This window comes from Gopherus flavomarginatus, chromosome 1, assembly GCF_025201925.1.
Source record: "Gopherus flavomarginatus isolate rGopFla2 chromosome 1, rGopFla2.mat.asm, whole genome shotgun sequence".
NCBI classification, from domain to species: domain Eukaryota; kingdom Metazoa; phylum Chordata; order Testudines; family Testudinidae; genus Gopherus; species Gopherus flavomarginatus.
This window is the reverse complement of record NC_066617.1, coordinates 207211576-207216605: the sequence shown is the minus strand read 5'-3', so window position 1 is coordinate 207216605 and position 5030 is coordinate 207211576.

The following is a 5030-nucleotide window of genomic DNA, read 5'->3' as shown; positions in this document are numbered from 1 at the left end:
CAATCTTATAACAGCTGTAAATTCAACCAGCTTATATCTATTTAAATTATTTTTCAGTATGATCAGTTTTACTCAGTGAGGTAGATTTTCAAAGGTACAAATGGCTCTTATGTATGTGCCTTTGAAAAACTACTTGTTTTGTCTAGATCTATACCAGCCTTTGAGCTATATCCTGCTGCTCTTACTCACTCTAAACTTCCACTGAAGTCAAAGGAACAAAAGGAGCAGGATCTGGCCCTTTGCTATATCCTGAAATGAGTATGAGATTATACATTCTTCTCACATTAAGTTTACATAATGCAACATACAGCGTCATACACTTTTAAGGCTTCTAAGGCAAAATGAATTCAGTGAACTCTGTGTTATGTTTAAATTACTGAGATTGCTCAGTACATTATGTTCAGGTGTTATTTTTCCTATGGCTTTCACTCAGACATTTGCTGCCTTGGCAACTAAGTGCTATGGTAAAGCACCATCTCACCCTTTCAACTCTCCTACAATTCAACTGTAGCCTCAATATCCTGAAGCTCTTCATCACTTGCAACTTTTACAAAGACAACGTATGTATTAAAAAAAGACTTTCACTAGCTGAATTCTGTTTGATAACCAAGTACCATACACCCCATTTCATAAATGTTTGAGAGTATAATAGGCCATGGCTACACTGGCACTTTACAGTGCTGCAACTTTCGTGCTCAGGGGTGTGAAAAAACATTCCCCTGAGTGCTCCAAGATACAGCGCTGTAAAGCCTCAGTGTAATCAGCGCTGCGAGCTACACCCGTAAGGGATGTGGTTTACGTGCAGCGCTGGGAGAGCTCTCTCCCAGCGTTGGCGCTCTGACCACACTCACACTTCAAAGCGCTGCCATACACACTGTATAACTGAAAGCTCTATGCTATCTTATTAGGGGGGAAATAAATATTTAGTCAATAAAGTGAATTCCTTTTGTGGGCAATGCTGAGAGTTTGCATCCGTTACTTCTATCCAACCCACTCAAATGTGAGATGCTGTCTTGTTGTAAAGAGAAACCAGTGCAAGAAGTCAAGGCTATTTTTAAATAGCTATGACTAGGTGGGTTCAAGTAGCTTATTCCTAATACCCTGTGAAATACAAAATGGAAGGAGACAACCTTAAGAAACCTTACTCTGGCATGAAATACTGTATGTCCATGAAATACTTCTTTCCAGGCCTATGTGTAAAGAATTCAAATCACAACACTTAATAATGAAACATGGAGTGGTTTTACAAAGTTGGCAACCCTAGCCAATGTCCTTGAGAATTTTCATTTTACCAGTTAATACTTTTAAAAGATATTGTTGGCATTAATGAACCTTACGCTAATGCTATATAAAAACCTACTGTAGCTGCATGATTGAACTACAGTTTCTGACAGCAAAGCAAACAGATGCAGTCTGTCAGCACATACATTTTGTGGTTGCACTGCACAGTTCTGAAAAAAGTCAATTTTTTTAGTCTGTGACATTTACAATACCATGTTAACATCATGTTATGTAGGCATAATTCATATTGCTGTGTCCTGCCATCTACTACAGAATGAAAAGAAAACTACAGAATCTGCTTCTGAGGATGGCTGTGTTTTTAGGACTGGAGCTCAATGAAATAAATGACAAGATTCCTTTGTATCACTCATGTGCTACAAATGGAGAGGCTCTTGTAACTCTGCTGCTGCGGGAGCACTTGGCAGGCATGGGCTGATTCTTGTTCCCTTCTCCCTGTAGACCTTAGTGCATGTTGAGGTAGTGAGGGGAGTGATTGGAGTACGCTGTGTTCTGTCCCCTCCTGGCAAATGGTCCACAGGGCTCCCATAGTCAGCTGCTGCAGTTTAGAACAGGGCCTCAGGCTGAGTTAACCTGCACCTGTGATAAGAGCCAGGCAAAGAATGAGGGAGCCATAATTGGCTCTCTAACAGCACCTCCTCTCTGATGTGCCCAGAAGAAACGACACAACAGACCAGTTGGTCCTATATAGATTAATAGATTCTAAGGTCAAAAGAGACCCTTGCAATCATCTAGTTTGACCTCCTATGTGGCCCAGGCCACAGAACTTCCCCAAAATACCATGTACCATACATTAAGTAAAAACTTGAACTTCCTTGGATGAAAGGCACCATATAATTGTGAAAATATTCTTAATCTTATATCTTGTAGTAGAACAATAGAATCCACATGTTCTTCACTATTGTGCTTAGCAGTGCACTTTTTGATTACTACATTAGATTATAGATTAGTAGGAGAAAAGGTAAAAATACAGTTTGAAAGTCCTTACATTATGATATAAAAAACATTTATACTTCAGCCATTCCCTGCTATCCCACACTGTAGATCACAGCAGAAGTGTTTTTAAAAAACTGTAAATGAATTAAAAGCATTTTTAAACAATAGTACTAAAGATGACCTTCTCCTTCCCTTTATCCTGTCATCTGGAGCCGAGTCATCCTGCAAATATCCACAATCTTTGTCTGTCTGAGGCAGCACTAAGGTCCACCTGCTTACCATCTTCTTTGATGCAGTCTATCCATCACTTCCTCAACTTTTCTCTGAGTCTCTTTCCTACCACCCTCTTCTGCCATGCCAGCTTCACCAGGTCGTCTTCATTCATCCTTTGTGTGTGTTCAAACTAGTGAAGTCGAGCTTCCTGGATTTTGTCAGCCACATCATGGACTTTGACTTTCATTTTATAATCTCTTCCTTTGTGTAACTCTCTTTATTGAGTGAAGACATCGCATCTGTAGGTGTTGCAGCTGCTGTCTCTTTATTCTCCATGCTTCTGCACCATACAGCATTGCGAGCCACACCATTGTTCTATTTAGTTGGAATTTCAGTTTCAGTAGCACATACTTCTCATACACAACACCTGAGATATTATTCCACAGTCTTCCAACTCCCCAGTCTGGACTGTATCTCACGCCCAAGATCTCCATCTTCTGTAACCCAGGCACCAAAGTGCTTGAACTGATCAGTCTGTTTTAATCGTACTCCATTAATCTCTATATCCAGTTTCTCTGTGGCACCTCTACTGACTCACATGACCTCAATCTAAGTCATGTTCATTTTCATCCCATGGCTGTTTAGATGGTCATGCCACTGATTTATTATTTCCTCTAGGTCTTCTTTTAAGGATGCCCTTACTGCTATGTCATCTGCATATAGCAGCTTCTCATTTTGTTTCCATTGTGACTTGGTCTATCAATATGATAAACAGTAGTGGACTGAGGGCCAACCCCTGATGCAGTTCAACTTTTACTTCAAAGGGGCTTGTTATTCCAAAACATGTTTGGATCGCTGTTTTAGGTGATCTGTACAGGGCATTCACCATAGTTATTAAATAGTCACACATTCCATATTTCCTCAGCACTGATGTGAGCCTCCTTCTGTCAGCTTTATCATATGCCTTTTCTAGGCCTATAAATGCTCACAAACTTTTATCCTATTGGTACTCTAACCATTTCTCTATCACTTGCCCAATTACAAATGTGGCATCAGTGGTTCCTTGTCCTTTCCTAAAGCTGAACTGTTCTTGTTCAAGAAGGGGGTTCCACCATTCTCCTAATCCTAGAATCCAAGATGTATTCCAGTATCTTCATCACATGAGACAGTTAATTTATACCTCAATAGTTTCTGCATTCAAGGATGCCTTCTTTCTTATGTATTGGGACCAAGATAGACTTGACCTAGAGTTGACCAAAAAATGTAATTTCCATCCTGCATGAAATCTGGAAATTTGGTTTTGTCCCAGTCTAGGGTGAAAAGTCAAAATCTTGGAATTTTGAACAAAATGAAAACATTCCAAAAATATTTTATTTCAACCTCAAAATGTTTCTTTTCAGCTTTTACGTTACATAATAATATAATATTCAAAATGATAAAGATTAAACATTTTGACCTTATTGAAATGAAACATTTTGATAATTGCCCATTGAAACTGTCTACCATGCTGCTATTTTCGCATGAAACATTTCAGTTTTGTCATATCAACATTTTCTAGTGGAGAACCTGAACTGATCTAATGTCATAACTTCTGTTCCATGGGAACTTCTGACATTTCAAAATTTCCTATCACTGGAACAAAAAATCAAAATTTCCCATGAGCTGAAAATTCTGAACATTTTTGTTTCAGAAATATCAAAGTGACCATATCAAAGTGCCTTTTGAGTGTTTTTTATATATATATTATATTAAGGTAACATAAAAGTCTAAACAATACAGTTGAAATGAGGTTCTTCTACCTTATCAAAACAAAATGTCTGATAATTTTTCATCAAATCAGCATTTTCTGTTCTGTTAGAAATGTTTCAACCAGCTCTAAATGTTAAATAAAATTTCTTCTCAGTACAATTTTCATATTTGTACAACAATACAATGATGCAGGAAAGCTTGTTACTCATTCACTTGTACTGTAAGCCTTACCAAAGTATATTTTTCTATTCTGTGATACAGTTTAGTTTGAATATTGGTGTAACTTTAGGCCTGATCATGGAATTAAATGGGAATTCCCCCTAGAAGAACTCTCATAGATTTGGGCCCTACATTTTGTTGTAAATTGATTTTATCTTTAGATTTGTTACAGATTTACTTTAGCCTACGCTAATATTAAGGGTTATCAGATATACTAATACTAATACCAATACGATATTGATTTTTCTCAATTCATTGTTAATACAAAGGAAGGACACATAGACTCTTAGATATAAATTATTTATGTTATCTCTGTATAATGTCAGTGTTTTGGGTCCCATTGAGGTCAATGAGAGTTCATTTGAAAAATCTCATCCTAAATAGACAAGACAGAAAAAAGGTGGGGGAGTATTCCAGAATTTGAAATACCTTTGTAGATAACTGGATGTGTCAAAATATGAATTGTCCTCAGCATTTGATCTGACTAACTGTAAAATGATACTAATAATGCAGAATCTGGATTCAGTAGTCACAATTTAATTAAATTGAAAATGCTCAGAGTGCAAAACAAAATTTTCCCACAATTCAGGATCTGGATTTATTCTCTTTGTTGC